General features: G+C 37.5%; 1 non-coding gene across 1 annotated transcript; it reads left to right on the forward strand.

Annotated features, from left to right (window-relative positions):
• Window positions 1-2,487: 2,487 nt before the first annotated feature.
• Window positions 2,488-2,636, forward strand: LOC132432992 (small nucleolar RNA SNORA62/SNORA6 family). The gene has a single exon (XR_009521045.1). It is a non-coding gene; the product is annotated as a small nucleolar RNA SNORA62/SNORA6 family (small nucleolar RNA).
• Window positions 2,637-20,182: the final 17,546 nt, after the last annotated feature.

Raw genomic sequence — 20,182 nt, forward strand, 5'->3', positions numbered from 1 at the left:
CCTTTACAGCTATGGTTCTGGGTGTGATTTTAGTTCTGCAAGTCACACATTCTCACGGGGACATGGATTTGGAATTTTCTGCTGCAGATGGTGGCAGAGGTTCTCAGTTGCTGGAGTCACCAGCTTCAGCGGTGTTTCCTGATTTGAGAATCTGCTTCCTCACCATTGCAGAGGCAGTAGCTGTTGTGGCAGCCTGGTGTGGCCAGAACCTCAGTCTAGGGTCTGTTGCTTCCCTTCTCTCTAATTATAAGCTTTTCTACTTCAGGTATCTAGGAAAGATTCTGTGCTCTACAGCTGAACTCTGAGTAAGACTGCCTTGGTGCCTACTTCATAGATTGCAAACATTTTGGTGATTAAATGGGATACTTGAATATAGTTTCCTTAGCCAAATGCCTGGCACAGAGTGGATAATAAATATTAGCTTCTATTTTTCCCCTCATGATGCCTACGGTGGTTCATTGTGAACCTACCTGATAGAAAAATTAAATCCTCGGTATACTTTTTAGTTACATGGTGGCTACATATGACACAGTAGAGAAAGACATAGAGACGGTGTGTTATAATGGTAGGGCCAGAGAGTGGTGAACAATATTTAGAGTAAAATGATCTAGGTTCAACTCTCAGACCTACTTATTGTTTGGCCTTGAGCAAAGTTTTCTGGGGTTTATTTGTTCCATCTACAGTGGGAGATGAACTGGGTTATCTTTAATGTTTCTCAAATTTTTAAAATTCTGAGACTTATATTCTAGCTTCATTTGCTTCTAATTTTCAGTAATGATTTGAAATAACAAGAATGTTCACTTCTTTAGATGACTCATTGTTTAAGGCATATGATAGCAAACGATGAAGTTGTTTGTTGTTTTCTTTAAGACTTGCCTGATGCTTGCCATCATAAAAGGTGAATTAAGCAATGCAAGGAAGAAAAAAAATAGAGGTGAGGATAGTACATTTAATGCATTTGGGAGGGTAAAGAAAAAAGTCCTCTTAGTTTAGTTTGTCTTATCAGTGACAAACTGAAACTGGTTTTTCATAGTAATGCCTGGTCATTGTTCTAAAAATATGAAACTTGAGGCCTGTTTGTTTTTGTGTTTTTGTTTTTTTACAGTTAGAAACCTTGATTGCAGTGCTACAATTTAGAAAATTTAGAAAAGGCACTCTGAGGAACTGAAAAATGTAGAAGAAAATAGAATCTCTTAAGGGTGTAGGAAGTAAATACAATCTCTGGCAGAGAAAAGCAGTTTTCACGAAAATATAATAGAGAAAGATAACTGAAGTTATTATAAATGCACCTAACTAAAAGGGAAAAATTAGTAGAGGAAAGGAAGTTATCTCCTAGTCTTAAGCTGTTTAAGGTCTTGGTGGTTGCCAGGAAAGATGCAAAATGCCATGTATTCTTTTTTTCTCTCTCTCAAAACTGCTTTAAAAATCCACGAAAAAATCAAGCCTGCCTTTTAGCTATTAAAATTGAATTTAAGAAAATGACATGGGTTCAGATTTGGATTGACATTATTGACTAGTCACTCTTCTTTTCATACAAATGATAGCAGTATCAGTGTTTGAATCTGGCCTATTTGGTTACAAGGAAGAATTCAGTCAGATTATTGCAGTGGACAAATGGTTGTTATAATTACATATGGACTCTCATTGGACCTGGAAGCTTAGGTGTAGAGAGAAATATTTTGCTCCCTCTCTGAGTCTTTGGTGCTCTGTGTCCATCTGCTGTATTCCCCATGCCAACCTCTGGAACTGATCTGCTGACGCTGGTTTTCTACATCTTCATTGTCCAGCTTGCCTATTTGTGTAGTTTACTTCTTCTAGATTATCTTTGTCCCCTTTCTACAGCACACATTTTTTTCTCTAACTTGTATTTTAATCTCATGTATAACATAGGAAGCCTTGCCTCTGTTGGGGTAAGGGAAGCATTTTCCTCTTTTCTCCTCAGAGTAACTCCTTCATTTGTAACTAATATGATTGAGGGATTTGGACCTGGGCTGCCAAGAATTTACCACTCGTTCTTATTCTCATTCTCTTGTTCTTTCTGTTTCTCACTAGTTTCAGTTCAGAGGGAAAGAAAGAAATCCTTTTTTTTTTTTTTTTTTTTTTTGGCCGCACCGTGCCACATGAGGGATCTTAGTTCCCCAACCAGGGATTGAACCCACAGTGAAAGTGCATAGTCTTAACTGCTGGACCACCAGGAAAGTCCTGAAAGAAGTCTTGATTTTAAATTCCAAGCTGTATTCTGGCTTTACCAGAATGACAGCTATTAAACTTTCCCTTTTGATTTCTATGTATATTGATCTACTGGTTCAAGATCCATAGGGCAGTGATTCTCAGCTGAAGTGATTTTGATAGGGGACATTTGACAATGTCAGAAAACATTTGTGATTGTCAGGACTGGAGAAGGAGATTCTACTGGCTTCTGGTCAGTAGAGTTCAAGGATGCTGCCAAACATCATTCAATGCACCAGGTAACAACCCGCGTTAAAAATAACAATAATAAAGCTCAGTGGAGGCCAGTCTTGGCCAATGAACTTCTGAGTGTCAGAAGTGTGCCATATTAATGGCAGGATTTTCACTAACACCAGTAGAGAGCTTGCCTCTATGACTGGAGTTTGATAGTACTCGCTGCCACATGCATAAAAAAAAAAAAAACAATAATAATACTGCTATATTTAAAATAGATAACCAACAAGGAGCTACTGTATAGCACCAGGAACTCTGCTCAGTACTCTGTAATAACTTATATGGGAAAAAAAATTTTGATAAAGAGTAGATACATGTATACATATAATTGAGTCACTTTCCTGTACACCTGAAGCTAACACAGCATTGTTAATCAACTATACTCCAATATAAAGTAAAAATTAAAAAAAAATTTCTAGCCCCAAATATCAGTAGTGCCAAAGTTGAAAAATTCTGCCATACGAGAAGTAAAGGGTTTGAGATTAATTATTGCCTTTATATTCAAAAACTATTTTATTACCATTTCTAACTATGTAATCTCTCAATTATACCCTTCCGGATTCCCAGGGAAAGATATGAATGGTGAAGCCTATTTTTGAACTAGGCTCCACAAAGCACAGACTTCTGCCAGTCCAAGGGTTCAAGTTCCTTAGTCCAACCCGAACAACTATGACTCACAAGGTATCAGCTATGATTATAAAATAAAACATGGACATGTTAGCTCTTGTCTCTAAAAAAGGTAGATAATTTTTTTAGAAGGAGATGTGATTAGGTAGGAATCATAAAACATGTTCAGAACAAAAAGTAAAATATAATTTCCTTAATACTTAATAACTTTTAATTGATGACAAAAATCAAGTGAGTCTTCTATCATGTATACTTTAAGCCAATATGATTCAGTAATATTGTTTTGGATATTCAGTTACTGTATTTGTGAGAACACTTAATTTTTATTAACTCTGAGAAAAAGGAAAAAAACTAATTACACATTGGATTAATTTGTGAGTTTCCTATTCCTTAGGTACCCTGGGGGTCCATAATTCTTACTTCCAGGAACTCTTTGTTAGCCTTTTTTCCAGAAAAGAGTTTCAGACCAGGAATGCAGAGGCAAAGCAGAACACATTGTAGATGCTAATATTCACTAGAAGAGGAGCAAGGGAGCTGTTTTCGAGGGAGTGAGAAGGAGTGTTGTACACAGATTCTGTTATGACTTTAATGGAAACAGTGCGTGTCATTCCCACACAGCTTGCTGAGTACTTGCCCCTGAGAATATAGTGATTAGAATGAAAGATGTGCTGGGATTAAAACACTTTACTGTTTAGTTCTATTTGTTGGGAAACATTTACTGATTCTAGCCCTGGTTTCCCTTATGATATGATTAGGCAGAGAGGAGTCACTTTCCTGAGGAAACTGAGGTCACAGTGTTCTCTCACGATATAAAAGCTCATGAGGTATGTGGAAGAGCTGAGATCATGGATTTGGAAAGGATCGCCGTAGAGCTGTTAAAATAAAATTTTCCACAGATAACTTACTGATCTAGTTGACTTTTATTCAGTGATTCATGACTTGGGTACTGTTTAATCTAGCAGGTAGAAAGGAGCTCTGAAGAGCAGTACAAGGTGAGAGCTTTTTATAGACCAAAGTGAGCAGGGTCAAGGAAGATGTACTGGGCATTTGCTAATGGATTAAAGGAGAGTTCCTTTCCTTATATGGAACAGGGAGCTGGATAAGGGTTTGGTAAGCAGGCAAGCATGATTGCTTGGTTGACCTGGGCCTTCCTTTGCTGGGAGAGCCCAGGTAGGGAAACAGATAAATTCTGGTTTGCTGATGTGGGACTTAGCATGAGTGATTCCATCTTGGACCTAATCTGGTTACTTTGATAGAGTCCTTGGTCTATCACATAGTCTTTACTATGCAAATAGGGCCAGTCACTTCAGAATTTTGAGAATTGATCTCAGTATCTTTCTACTGAAGAAAATAACTCTTTTCCAGCATTGTGGCAAGACATTTAAGAGCTTCCGTCACAGCTTCAGTGCAACTTAACCACTTAACCACTTCTGTGAATGCTGTCATGTTCTGGAATATTATCGTGCCTCAGTTTTCTCTTTTGTAAATTTGGGAAGATTATATCTGCTTCACAGGGTTTTTTGATAAAGAAATGAGTTACTAATAATGACTGCAAAGCACTTGTAACAGTGTCTGTCTCAAATGTTATTATCATTGTTAATGCACGTTGAGCTTTGAGCTCAGTGCTTGAAAACCTGGCAGTCATTCAGTCAATGGTAGCTAGTTTTTATACAATGCCCGGTATTATTATTGCTAGCAACAAAGAAAAATAACAATTTACAGCAAGGGAGAATTCAGTAAACGATCTATGAAGGTCTGTTGTAGCCTAAACCAACATATGCTTTGTGATAGTGATTAGGCTGGGTGGGAGCCATCAGTCAAGCCAGAAGGATGAGGCAAATGAGGAAACCTTTTCAGAAGACATGTGGATGATTCTAGGGAACTGGATGACATTTTGGTTGGGGGCATAGCTTCACAGTAATTGAACACTCCCCAAACACCATTTTTAAAGTAAACTTACCTTATTACTGTTAGTTGGAGGCATAAATTTCCACTCTGTGAATGCCCTGTACATTTGTGGATCCCATTGCAGGATTAAACAAAGTCAACAGAGTCCTTCCATCCCATTCATTTCTAATGCAACCTGTATTGCTACCATAAGCAGCAAAATAAATTTTTTTCCATTTACCTCTGACTCAAAAAGCAGAGGGAGAGGTATTTTGAGATAGTTTAAGTAGGGAAATGGAGATTTAGAGGTTAAGTGATGGGTTTAATGGCAGTGGTGCTTCATGTTAGTACAGTATTTCATTTTTCAAAGTATATCCTCAGAAATAATCTCCTTGGATCTATACAACTAAATAGAATATAAACAAGAATATAAGACTGTTATCTCCATATAACAAATTAGAAAGCTGACGTTTCTCTATCAGATGTATAATCAGGCTAAACTGGAGACATTGATTCCAGCTCTCACTGTTATGTAGGGGAGCTTCTCTTGCTACCATTGTAAAGCCTACAGCATTTCCCCAGCATTGACTTTATTCTGGTTTCTTTAAAAATAAACTCCTGGGCTTCCCTGGTGGCGCAGTGGTTGAGAGTCCGCCTGTCGATGCAGGGGACACGGATTCGTGCCCCGGTCCGGGAAGATCCCACGTGCCGCGGAGCGGCTGGATCCGTGAGCCACGGCCGCTGAGCCTGCACGTCCGGAGCCTGTGCTCCGCAACGGGAGAGGCCGCAACAGTGAGAGAGGCCCGCGTATCGCAAAAAAATATATATAAATAAACTCCTGCTAGTCTTTCTTGAATTAGATGCTGATAGATCTAAGAAAATGAGTCTAATTCCTCTTCCCCATAAGCCCTAAAGCTAACATACCTGCAGATCTTCTAAGTTACTCTTTTCTCTAAATCAGACTTCCCTCAGTAGTCTGAACTTATCTATCACAAATTCTAGAACTTTCATCATACTTCAGAAAAATGTACTTTATCCACTTCCCTGAAGAAAGAAAAAAAGTATAATTCACTCAGCTAATATTGACTGATGGCAAACAGTATTAGAATCTTATTGTGTGTTTATGTACAGTCATGAACAAAAAAGATACAGTCCCTGAAATTAGGTAATTTGCTTATTAGGGCAGGGACATAGGTGAAATTCATGAAGTAATTTAAAATTTTATTCAGCAGTAAGTTGCCATGAAAAAAATAAAATAAAAAACAGTGTTCTTAAGTATTATATTACATTGAATGTAGCAAGAAGTTATCCCTGAGGAAATTGCCTTTGAAAGACAAAAAAGGAACCAGGCATTCAAAAATCTGGGGCAAGAGAGAGCCAAATAAAGGAAAATGTTAGTGCAAAGATGGGAGCCAGGCTGGTGTGGTCAAAGGATCAAGAGGATTCCAATAAATAAGGACTAAGTTGAATAAGGGGGCAAATGAGAAGAATTGAAGTTAGGGACATAGGCAGGGACAGATATTATGGGGCCTTAGGATGCCCCATAAAAGGGATTTGGATTTTATTCTAAATCCTAGTGCTATCTATTGGTTTTGAGTGTGGAGGGACTTGATCTGATATCATTTTTAAAAGAATACGCTGGCTGTTTTAAGAAAAATGAATTGTGGGGAGGCAAGAGTAGAGTCTGGGGACTAGTGAGAGGCTTCCAGTAAACCAAGAGATTATCATGTTCAAACAAGGACTTGCTGATGCATTGTCTTGTCTTAGAGTTGGGGCGGATGGTGATTGAAAGGGAAGAATTGGACACTTCCTAGTTGGGGATTTGAGTATCTGGGTGGACAACGCTGTCCTCACTTGAAGTAGGACGGACTAAGGGTGAGAGAAAAGGTCTTGGGGCTGGGGACAAATGGGTAGTTCTGGTTTTAAAAAAAATATGTCTGGAATTTATATTTTGTTTTAGATGTGTGCTCACTTATATGCAGTACAGGATAACAGTAGTTTCCCTTGAATTTGAGCCTTTATTTCTATTATATCAGCCTCAGGTTGTAGTTGTTTATTAAGCAGTCATGTGTAGAAAAAAATGTATTCAGTGAAAAACTATGCATCCTTTCTCTCTCTCCCTCTCTCTCTCTCTCCCTCTCTCTCTCTCTCTCTCTCTATATATATATATATGTGTGTGTATATATATATATATATATATATACACACACACACACATACATACACACACACACACATACTTTTTTTTAATGCAGCCTTCTTAGATTTCCCTTCTTGGTTATCAGATTCTAGCTCTGTTTATTGTCTCTGAGCTATTCTGCAACTCTTTGTAAGTTGCAGGTAACTAATATATATATATAAACTCTTCTCTGTGCAGTAGTGATTTTAATTGAGTACTTTTTTCTCTGGAAAACGGTTTTGTCCACATTTGCAATTAATTTCAACATTCCTTTACTCCATATGAATTTTTGTTCCTTTTCCCTTCATTCAGTTACAGCATCTGCCTGATTCCCTCATCTAAGTAAAGTAAAATCTTTAATGTGCATCCCTTTTTATATCTGTATGAGAATCATAGCTTTACTTTTTCCTAAAAATGATCTTTTAACACACTTCTCACCAATGGCTCATATTGCTCTCCTGGGCAGACGAACGCCCATACATTTTCACACAAACTACTGTAAAGTTGTGCTCCTGAATTCTGTATTTAATAATGTGACATTAACACATTTCATTTCATATGATGCCAGTTTCCCAGAAAAATTCTGGACTTTCATGTGAAATACCCAGAATCAGTTTTGCCGGTACAATTATGAATTCAAATGTCAAATGATTCATTTTATACCTCAGCACCAAGAACATTACATCTTCCTAGTGGAAGGGAGAATTTCTAATGATCGGTCTTTGAGCTTCCACAAGCCATTTAGTAAAATTTTAGACACTTTGTGTACATCAGAATTAGTTTGTCAATAATGAAAGATATCACTGAGTGTTTCTAAGCAAATTCATACATTGCCTCTATTCTCAGAAGTGTATACTTTAGTGACTAAGGTTCTGAGAGATTGTAATTCATTATTTTTTAGAGGAAACTTACTTGAAGTTATATTCTAAAACTGTGTTTTAAAAAAGATTAGCCCATGACTCATAAATTGGAGTGGTTCATTTTTTGTCTTGTCAAGGAAGAAGAAAACGTACTTCACTGACAAGGAAAAATAAACATTGCATCTTTGGCAAAGGTGTAGTTTAAATATTTAGAAAATTGTGATTCATAAGTCAAAAAAGGTAATGATATAATATCATTTCCAGAGCTGTATCTGTGCAAGCACTTTTTCTACTCATATAACATTAATTGATTTTAAGGTATCATTTGTGTAAGTTAATTATTAACATTGAAAATATAAATCATGAAGATTAAATGACACAATTTACAAAAAATAAATTCATCTAACGTTTATTTTGTAATACCTTTTAAAAAATATTATGCCAAGCTTGGCAAACTTTAACAAATGTTTAATTTCTTATAAATCATTTTTTGAATGTAACTATTTTAGAGGAATTATAGATGAAAACAGAGTTTTGGTTGACAAATTGAAAACTTCACAAAGAAAGAAGCATAGATTTATTTATTGATATAGCTAATATGTTTATGGCATCTGTGAGAGCCACGTATACAGGTAGACTGTGAGATGGGTTGATGATTACCAATTTAGTTCTGACGTTATGAAAATAAAAACTCAAATGTTACACAAAACTTATTCTTTGAGTTGGGGTAGATGGTTATTGAAAAAGAATAATTAGATGCTTTCTAGTTTGGGGATTTCAGTAGCTGGGTAGACACTGTTGTCCTGACCTGAAATGGGAAAGACTTATGGTGAGGGGGAAGGTTTTGGAGCTGGGGTAAGAATGGATACTTCTGTTTGTAACAAACTTACTTCTAGAATTCACATTTTATTGTAGATGTGTTTTTACTTGCATGCAGTAGAGGGTGACTGTAGTCTTCCTGGGACTTGAGCCTTTATTTCTGTTATATCAGTCTCAGGTTCAGTTGTTTGTTTAGCAGTCATGTGTGGAAAAGAAAGATGTATTGCATGGAAACCTATGCATCTTCCTTAGATTACCATCTGTAAAATGCTTACTTTAAAAATCTTAGTTGAACTTACTTTTATCCATACGGGGCTGACATTTTTGGTATATTTTTAACAGTTCTGACAAAATATTTCATTTGTCATTGAGAGCTTATAAACTGGACTTGGGGAAACGTGGGGACTATCCTGATGAGGCCTCTTATTTACGTTTCCTCATTTGTGAAAGAGAAAGTATTTAGTTTCTGGAAACTTGGGGCTGCCTCCCCCCTCCTTATGTTAGACTACATTTTGAATTGGCCTTAGAGTTCCTTCAAATAAAGCAACAAGCAATAAATGGATATTTTCATACTTCTGTAAGCTCTCTTCTTGAAGGAGAGATCCCTTGTAGTATTCATCATTTTAGCTCCAGAACCTACATTGTTGATGGTTGAGGGTAGATCTCATAGAGGTGTCTTTGCCTTACTGGGGAGTCTTTGTATGGCTTATAGGGTACAATTCCAAGGTCAAAAGGAAAGTGACTGACCCTATCCCTAACATTTCTCAAGGACCCATGGTGATAGAGAATCACAACTCTCTTACCACATTTGGTACCCTAAGAGGTAGATTTCTCTTTATTCTGTATAAGAAATATTTTGAAAAGAAGCAAACATCATTTCTAATCAAAGAGATGTTTTTCAAAGGAATTCTTCAAAATGTACATGTTCTTTTCCTTTGGGACAGTACCTAAGATCTACTTTCTGGAAAGGTACACACATATCAAATCATGTGCTTCTTCCTTAAAAGGAAAAATTCATGTTCGGTCAATCCTCTTTACTTCCCATAAAGAAAAATTAACACATTTCTTAGAGTGTCCAGAGAGTCTCAAGCTAATAATGAGTATTTTATGGAAATTTTCTCATAATTGAAGATTAAAGATTGATGTTTAGTTTATGATTTTATTTCAATAATCTCCATATTTATTTTTAACCCATTGCACAAATAGGGGTAACATAAGTTGACTAAAGCAGTATAACAAAGATTTTATGTTTGATGGATTTGGGAAGAGGGAGGAATAAGAAGTTTTTTCACCCTTTTCTCACTTGTTCCCAGCAGTGATCTCAAGTTTCAGGACAGTCTGGATGGCAAATAGGTGAGTAGAGAAAAGTATGCTTTGTTTCTGTGGCGGTCTCAGAGCCAATGACTTCTCTGGGAGAGAGGTAGTTTATCCAGCCTAAACTTTTGAGACTGAAAACTTGGAGGGAAGCTGGTCCAAGATTTCTGCAGAATAAAACTTGGTGCTACTGCCAGAATAGAATAGATGTCTGGTTTGTGATATTAGTTATCTATTACATTCTTGGAAAGGCTAAATATCAGCTTCCCTGGTACCCAGCAAATGGCGATAGGTCAATTACTGCTGCTCTAAATGAATATTTTTAAGCAATTTTTTTCCCTTGGCATTATTTAAAGCATAAGTATTTAGATTTATTATTTTATTTATTGTTTCATCAGTGTATACATGTCAATCCCAATCGCCCAATTCATCACACCACCACCCCCACCCCCCTGCCAATTTCCCCCCTTGATGTCCATACGTTTGTTCTCGATATCTTTGTCTCAGCTTCTGCCCTGCAAACTGGTTCATCTGTACCATTTTTCTAGGTTCCACATATATGCATTAATATACGATATTTGTTTTTCTCTTTTTGATTTACTTCACTCTGTATGACAGTCTCTAGATCATCCACATCTCAACAAATGACCCAATTACATTCCTTTTTATGGCTGAGTAATATTCCATTGTATATATGTACCACATCTTCTTTATCCATTCGTCTGTCAATGGGCATATTTAGGTTGCTTCCATGACCTGCCTATTGTAAATAGTGCTGCAATGAACATTGGGGTGCATGTGTCTTTTTGAATAATGGTTTTCTCTGGGTATATGCCCAGTAGTGGGATTGCTGCATCATATGCTAATTCTATTTTTAGTTTTTTAGGGAACCTCCATACTGTTCTCCATAGTGGCTGTATCGATTTACATTCCCAGCAACAGTGCAAGAGGGTTCCCTTTTCTCCACACCCTCTCCAGCATTGATTGTTTGTAGATTTTCTGATGATGCCCATTCTAACTGGTGTGAGGTGATACCTCATTGTAGTTTTAATTTGCATTTCTCTAATAATTAGTGATGTTGAGCAGCTTTTCATGTGCTTCTTGGCCATCTGTATGTCTTCTTCGGAGAAATGTCTATTTAGGTCTTCTGCCCATTTTTGGATTGGGTTATTTGTTTTTTAAATATTGATCTGCATGAGCTGTTTATATATTTTGGAGATTAATCCTTTGTCCGTTGATTCGTTTGCAAATATTTTCTCCCATTCTGAGGGTTGTCTTTTCGTCTTGTTTATGGTTTCCTTTGCTGGGCAAAAGCTTTGAAGTTTCATTAGGTCCCATTTGTTTATTTATTTTTTTTTATTTCCATTACTCTAGGAGGTGGATCAAAAAAGATTTTGCTGTCAAAGAGTGTTATGTCAAAGAGTGTTCTTCCTATGTTTTCCTCTAAGAGTTTTATAGTGTGTAGTCTTACATTTAGGTCTCGAATCCATTTTGAGTTTATTTTTGTGTATGGTGTTAGGGAGTGTTCTAATTTCATTCTTTTACATGTACCTGTCCAGTTTTCCCAGCACCACTTATTGAAGAGACTGTCTTTTCTCCATTGTATATCCTTGCCTCCTTTGTCATAGATTAATTTACCATAGGAACGTGGGTTTATCTCTGGGCTTTCTATCCTGTTCCATTAATCTATATTTCTGTTTTTGTGCCAGTACCATATTGTCTTGATTACTGTAGGTTTGTAGTATTGTCTGAAGTCAGGGATTCTGATTCCTCCAGCTCCGTTTTTTTCCCTGAAGACTGCTTTGGCTATTCGGGGTCCTTTGTGTCTCCATACAAATTTTAAGATTTTTTGTTCTAGGTCCGTAAAATGCCATTGGTAATTTGTTAGGGATTGCATTGAATCTGTAGATTGCTTTGGGTAGTATAGTCATTTTCACAATATTGAATCTTCCAATCCAAGAACATGGTATATCTCTCCATTTGTTGGTATCATCTTTAATTTCTTTGATCAATGTCTTATAGTTTTCTGCATACAGGTCTTTCCTCTCCCTAGATAGGTTTATTCCTAGGTATTTTATTCTTTTTGTTGCAATGGTAAATGGGAGTGTTTCCTTAATTTCTCTTTCAGATTTTTCATCATTAGTATATAGGAATGCAAGAGATTTCTGTGCATTTATTTTGTATCCTGCAACTTTACCAAATTCATTGGTTACCTCTAGTAGTTTTCTGGTGGCATCTTTAGGATTCTCTATGTATAGTATCATGTCATCTGTAAACAGTGACAGTTTTACTTCTTCTTTTCCAATTTGTATTCCTTTTATTTCTTTTTCTTCTCTGATTGCTGTGGCTAGGACTTCCAAAACTATGTTGAGGTGAGAGTGGACACCCTTGTCTTGTTCCTGATCTTACTGGAAATGCTTTCAGTTTTTCACCATTGATAATGATGTTTGCTGTGGCTTTGTCATATATGGCCTTTATTATGTTGAGGTAGGTTCCCTCTATGCCCACTTTCTGGAGAGTTTTTGTCATAAATGGGTGTTGAATTTTGTCAAAAGCTTTTTCTGCATCTATTGAGATGATCATACGGTTTTTCTTCTCAGTGTGTTAATATGGTATATCACATTGATTGATTTGCGTATATTGAAGTATCGTTGCATTCCTGGGGTAAATCCTACTTGGTCATGGTGTATGATCCTTTTAATGTGTTGTTGGATTCTGTTTGCTAGTATTTTGTTGAGGATTTTTGCATCTATATTCATCAGTGATATTGGTCTGTAATTTTCTTTTTTTTTTTTTTCTTTCTTTCTTTCTTAGCGGTACGCGGGCCTTTCACTGTTGTGGCCTCTCCCGTTGCGGAGCACAGGCTCCGGACGCGCAGGCTCAGCGGCCATGGCTCACAGGCCCAGCCGCTCCGCGGCATATGGGATCCTCCCGGAACGGGGCATGAACCCGTGTCCCCTGCATCGGCAGGCGGACTCTCAACCACTGCGCCACCAGGGAAGCCCTGTAATTTTCTTTTTTTTGTAGTATCTTTGTCTGGTTTTGTTATCAGGGTGATGGTGGCCTCATAGAATGAGTTTGGGAGTGTTCCTTCCTCCGAAATTTTTTGCAAGAGTTTGAGAAGGACGGGTGTTAGCTCTTCTCTAAATGTTTGATAGAATTCACCTGTGAAGCCATCTGGTCCTGGACTTTTGTTTGTTGGAAGATTTTTAATCACAGTTTCAATTTCATTACTTGTGATTGGTCTGTTCATATTTTCTATATGGTTCAGTCTTGGAAGGTTGTACCTTTCTAAGAATTTGTCCATTTCTTCCAGGTTGTCCATTTTATTGGCATAGAGTTGCTTGTAGTAGTCTCTTAGGATGCTTTGTATTTCTGCAGTGTCTGTTGTAACTTCTCCTTTTTCATTTCTAATTTTATTGATTTGAGTCCTCTCCCTCTTTTTCTTGATGAGTCTGGCTAATGGTTTATCAATTTTGTTTATCTTCTCAAAGAACCAGCTTTTAGTTTTATTGATCTTTGCTATTGTTTTCTTTGTTTCTATTTCATTTATTTCTGCTCTGATCTTTATGATTTCTTTCCTTCTGCTAACTTTGGGTTTTGTTTGTTCTTCTTTCTCTAGTTCCTTTAGGTGTAAGGTTAGATTGTTTATTTGAGATTTTTCTTGTTACTTGAGGTAGGCTTGTATAGATATAAACTTCGCTTTTAGAACTGCTTTTGCTGCATCCGATAGGTTTTGGATCATCTTGTTTTCGTTGTCATTTGTGTCTAGGTATTCTTTTTTTTTTTTGTGGTACGCGGGCCTCTCACTGCTGTGGCCTCTCCCATTGTGGAGCGCAGGCTCTGGACGCGCAGGCTCAGCAGCCATGGCTCATGGGCCCAGCTGCTCCATGGCATGTGGGATCTTCCCGGATGGGAGCACGAACCAGTGTCCCCTGCATTGGCAGGCGGACTCTCAACCACTGCGCCACCAGGGAAGCCCAAATTTATTTATTTATTTATGCTTGCATTGGGTCTTCGTTGCTGCTCGCGGGCTTTTTTCTAGGCTTCATGGCATGTGGGATCCTCCCGGACCAGGGATCGAACCCGTGACCCCTGCATTAGCAGGTGGATTCTTAACCACTGCGCCACCATGGAAGCCCCATAGGTATTTTTTGATTTCCTCTTTGATTTCTTCAGTGATCTCTTGGTTATTTAGTAGTGTATTGTTTAGCTTCCATGTGTTTGTTTTTCCCCGTAATTCATTTCTAATCTCATAGCATTGTGGTTAGAAAAGATGCTTGATATGATTTCAGTTTTCTTAAATTTACTGAGACTTGATTTGTGACCCAATATGTGATCTATCCTGGAGAATGTTCTGTGCGCACTTGAGAAGAAAGTGTAATCTGCTGTTTTTGGATGGAACATCCTATAAATATCAATTAAATCTGTCTTGTCTATTGTGTCATTTAAAGCTCCTCTTTCCTTATTTATCTTCATTTTGGATGATTTGTCCATTGGTGTAAGTGAGGTGTTAAAGTCCCCCACTAGTGTGTTACTGTTGATTTCCTCTTTTATGGCTGTTAGCAGTTGCCTTATGTATTGCGGTGCTCCTATGTTGGGTGCATATATATTTATAATTGTTATATCTTCTTCTTGGATTGATCACTTGATCATTATGTAGTGTCCTTCCTTGTCCCTTGTAACACTCTTTATTTTAAAGTCTATTTTATCTGATATGAGTATTGCTTCTCCAGCTTTCCTTTGATTTCCATTTGCATGGAATATCTTTTCCATCCCCTCACTTTCAGTCTGTATGTGTCCCTATGTCTGAAGTGGTTCTCTTGTAGACAACATATATATGGGTCTTGTTTTTGTATCCATTCAGCAAGCCTGTGTCTTTTGGTTGGAGCATTTAATCCATTCACATTTAAGGTAATTATCGATATGTATGTTCCTATGACCATTTTCTTATTTGTGTTAGGTTTGTTTTTGTAGGTCCTTTTCTTCTCTTGTGTTTCCCACTTATAGAAGTTCCTGTAGCATTTGTTGTAGAGCTGGTTTGGTGGTGCTGAATTCTCTTAGATTTTGCTTTTCTGTAAAGCTTTTGATTTCTCCATCGAATCTGAATGAGATCCTTGCCGGGTAGAGTAATCTTGGTTGTAGGTTCTTCCCTTTCATCACTTTTAAGTATATCATGTCACTCCCTTGTGGCTTGTAGAGTTTCTGATGTGAAATTAGGTGTTCATCTTATGGGAGTTCCCTTGTATGTTATTTGTTGTTTTTCCCTTGTTGCTTTCAATAAGTTTTCAATGTCTTTAATTTTTGCCAGTTTGATTACTATGTGTCGCAGCCTGTTTCTCCTTGGGTTTATCCTGTATGGGACTCTCTGCTCTTCCTGGACTTGGGTGGCTATTTCCTTTCCTGTGTTAGGGAAGTGTTCGACTATAATCTCTTCAAATATTTTCTCTGGTCCTTTCTGTCTGTCTTCTCCTTCTGGGACCCCTATAATGCGAATGTTGTTGCGTTTAATGTTGCCCCAGCGGTATCTTAGGCTGTCTTCATTTCTTTTCATTCTTTTTTCTTTATTCTGTTCCGCAGCAGTGAATTCCACCATTCTGTCTTCCAGGTCACTTATCCATTCTTCTGCCTCAGTTATTCTGCTATTGATTGTTTCTAGTGTAGTTTGCATTTCAGTTATTGTATTGTTCATCTCTGTTTGTTTGTTCTTTAATTCTTTTAGGTTTTCGTTAAACATTTCTTGCATCTTCTCTATCTTTGCCTCCATTTTTTTCCAAGGTCCTGGATCATCTTCACTATCATTATTCTGAATTCTTTTTCTGGAAGGTTGCCTATCTCCACTTCATCTAGTTTTTTTTCCTGGGGTTTTAACTTGTTCCTTCATCTGGTACATAGCCCTCTGCCTTTTCATCTCGTCTCTCTTTCTGTGAATGTGGTTTTTGTTCCACAGGGTGCAGGATTGTAGTTCTTCTTGCTTCCGCTGTGTGCCCTCTGGTGGATAAGGCTATCTAAGTAGCTTGTGCTAGTTTCCTGATGGGAGGGACTGGTGGTGGGTAGAGCTATCTGTTGCTCTGGTTGGCAGAGCTCAGTAAAACTTTAATGTGCTTGTCTGCTATTGGGTGGGGCTGGGTTCCCTCCCTGTTGGTTGTTTGGCCTGAGGCAACCCAACACTAGAGCCTGCCTGGACTCTTTGGTGGGGCTGATGGCGGACTCTGGGAGGGCTCACGCCATGGAGTACTTCCCATAACTTCTGCTGCCAGTGTCCTTGTCCTCACGGTGAGCCACAGCCACCTCCTGCCTCTGCAGGAGACCCCCCAACACTAGTAGGTAGGTCTGGTTCAGTCTCCTCTGGGGTCACTGCTCCTTCCCCTGGGTCCCAATGCACACAGTACTTTGTGTGTGCCCTCCAAGAGTGGAGTCTCTGTTTCCCCCAGTCCTGTCGAAGTCCTCTAATCAAATCCCGCTAGCCTTCAAAATCTGATTCTCTAGGAATTCCTCCTCCCATTGCCAGACCCCCAGGTTGGGAAGCCTGATGTGGGGCTCAGAACCTTCACTCCATTGGGTGGACTTTTGTGGTATAGTTCTCCAGTTTGTGAGTCACCCACCCAGCAGTTATGGGATTTGATTTTATTGTGATTGCACCCCTCCTACCATCTCATTGTGGCTTCTCCTTTGTCTGTGGTTGTGGCGTATCCTTTTTGGTTAGTTCCAGTGTCTTCCTGTCGATGATTGTTCAGCAGTTAGTTGTGATTGTGGTGTTCTGGCAAGAGGGAGTCCTGATCCCTTACTTGAAACACCTATCTTTCCAAAGATTATGACAAGAAGAAGGGTCAAATAAATAATAACGTTTTTTCACTTTAATGATAGCTTAGAAACTCCACTTCCTTTTGCACCACCCTGGTCTCGCAGCTCCTGCCCCTGCTCCTCGGACCTATTTATTTTTTTAATACATCTTATTTGGAGTATAGTTGCTTTAAAATGCTATGTTAGTTTCTGTTGTACAACAAAGTGAATCAGCCATATGCATACATATATCCCCACATCCCCTCCCTCTTGAGCCTCCCTCCCACTCTCCCTGTCCCACCCCTCTAGGTCTTTGCAAAGCACCGAGCTGATATCCCTGTGCTATGTGGCTGCCTCCCACTAGCTATCTATTTTACATTTGGTAGTGTATATATGTCCATGCCACTCTCTCACTTCATCCCAGCTTACCCTTCCCCCTCCCCGTGTCCTCAAGTCCATTCTCCATGTCTACATTTTTACTCCTGCCCAGCCACTAGGTTCATCAGTACCTTTTGTTTTTTGTTTTTTAGATTCCATATATATGTGTTATAGCATACGATATTTGTTTTTCTCTTTCTGACTTACTTCACTCCGTATGACAGACTCTAGGTCTATCCACCTCACTACAAATAACTCAATTTAGTTTCTTTTTATGGCTGAGTAATATTCCATTTTATATGTGTGCTACATCTTCTTTATCCATTCATCCGTCAGTGGACATTTAGGTTGCTTCCATGTCCTGGCTATTATAAATAGTGCTGCAGTGACCATTGTGGTACATGTCTCTTTTTGAATTATGGTTTTCTCAGGGTATGTGCCCAATAGTGGGATTGCTGGGTCATATGGTAGTTCTAATTTTAGTTTTTTAAGGAAACTCCATACTCTTGTCCATAGTGGTTGTATCACTTTACATTCCCACCAACAGTGTAGGAGGGTTCCCTTTGCACCACACGCTTTCCAGCATTTATTGTTTCTAGATACTTTGATGGTGGCCATTCTGACCGGTGTGAGGTGATACCTCATTGTAGTTTTGATTTGCATTTCTCTAATAATTAGTGATACTGAGCATCTTTTCACGTGCCTCTTGGCTATCTGTATGTCTTCTTTTGTGAAATGTCTATTTAGGTCTTCCACCCACTTTTTAATTGGGTTGTTTGTTTTTGGATATTGATCTCCATGAGCTGTTTGTATATTTTGGAGATTAATCATTTAGATTTATAACTAGAACCAATATATACTTATGGACGACTTGTAAATATGAAAAATAATGATTTTGACTGTGTATCCTAAATATAGAAAATACCTAATGAATATATTTAAAAGTAATTTTAATCTTCATAGCAATGATGTGGCCCAGGGTTAATTTTAGCAAGGAGAAAATTAGACAATGAGTTATATACAAAGAGTATTGAAGAAATTGTAGAATATCCATTTTTCCTTTAAGATCGGTATACTTTTAATCAGCTTGTGTTAGCATAGGAGACAGAGACCAAAAAAAAGCAAAGAATAATTATCAAAAGTATATATACCTAGTCTTTAAATTTCAACTGGATTAAGAAAAATTGTATTCCTCTAGTAATTTCCCAAATGGCAACTCCAGAAGTTTTTGGAAAATCCCAGTGTATTATAGGCACAGTTATTTTTCAGAGTAAATTAAATCTAGAAACCTTGGCTTATTAAACCCAGACTTTTCAGATTTTGTAACCTGTTATTTTACTCATTTTTTGGAGCAGGGGAAGTAGAAAGACTCTCATACCAAAATTCACCGAAATTTCTTGACCAGCTAAACTGGTATTGAAAGTAAAATCATGCATTTTTAGAAGTATTTATTTTTAATCTTTAAAAAACCATTTCAATGGAACTTCACTATTATTTAAAGAAGAAAAAATCAGTATGATTTTTGGCATTATTTTCAAATTTGGATTTATGAAACTGTTTAGCAATGCTGTGAAACAAATTCTTTTTTCTGTATTTTTTTGAAAAATATCTTTTAAATAATGAATCAAAAATTTTTTGGCTGGAATTTGTTACTATAATTCCATAAAAGGACATCAGTTGATCATGCTTTTCTTCTGAGGTTGGGGAAAATTTACCTCTTCTACTTTATACTCCTGTGATAGGAGCATTTAACATTTAAATGCTCTTTTAACTGATCTGGCATATTACAGGTTACAGGGTATGAGAGGAAAATTAAGTTTACATATATACCATATATAAAGCAGATTTTCATTAATAATACAGATTTATTTCAAAAGTAATGGTAATAGTAAATAATAATAAGGAATCGATGATCAGACAAGAGTATGTTAACCATGAAACAATCTCAAAATGATTTTTTGGTAAATAATATGGTTTGACGTATGAGAAGTGGTATGTGTTGAAACATGAAATTCTTCAAGCATTCTTTGATGATGATAGCATTCCTTAGGAATTTTTAAAAAATATTTTATGTACACCGAAAATACCAGTTTCATATTTTATCACTGTTAGAAAAAAAGGCTTTCCAGTAGTTTTCCTTTTGGTTGTAATTTTTTCCAGGGGCAGAAACTGTGACAGATTATCCTTTTCCACAAAAGTGAAGCTAGTCCACCATTCTGTGTTCAATCAAAGGTACAGTTCATCTGTAAAGTGTTGTCATTGTGTGTTTCATGTAGAGAAAGAAACTAATATGTCATAAATGTGCTGCAGTTGTTTTCCATTTCTTGTTTCAGCAGCAATAAAAGGAGAGAGAGTTACACATTTATTTACTTGTCAGGCTGGACAAAATTCTTCAGAAAGAAAAATTATATGCTACCTTAACCACTTTAGCAATTTTTGCAATGTAAAAGGAAAAAAAAGATTGATTTCCGTTTAGCCAGTTTTTTTTTGTTGTTCTGTGGGTAACACTATTTTTTTTTCCTAGACATTTCTCTCAAAATTAAGGGGTTATTTTAGAACCATTTTACAGTGTTTCTTGAAAAGCTAAAGTTCTCTAGGAGACTGTCTGTTCTGTACTTGAATATGTAAGTACTAACCATGTCTGAAGGTATTGAGATAATAGATACATTCTGTTTACGTGCTTTGTAGTGAGTTATTGTTCTTAAGCCTGTAAGATGCAGCTACAAAGAAGATGTAAATGGAGAATTCACTCAGTAAGCCAGAAAGAGTGATACCAAACTAGACCTTTGGGTCCACTTGCCCACACACAGTAAACCCAAGCTCTTGTGAGGGAAAGTGCAGCCTTTATTGAAAGGCCAAGTAAGGACCTGAA

This window comes from Delphinus delphis, chromosome 10 (assembly GCF_949987515.2).
Source record: "Delphinus delphis chromosome 10, mDelDel1.2, whole genome shotgun sequence".
Classification (NCBI taxonomy): Eukaryota; Metazoa; Chordata; class Mammalia; order Artiodactyla; family Delphinidae; genus Delphinus; species Delphinus delphis.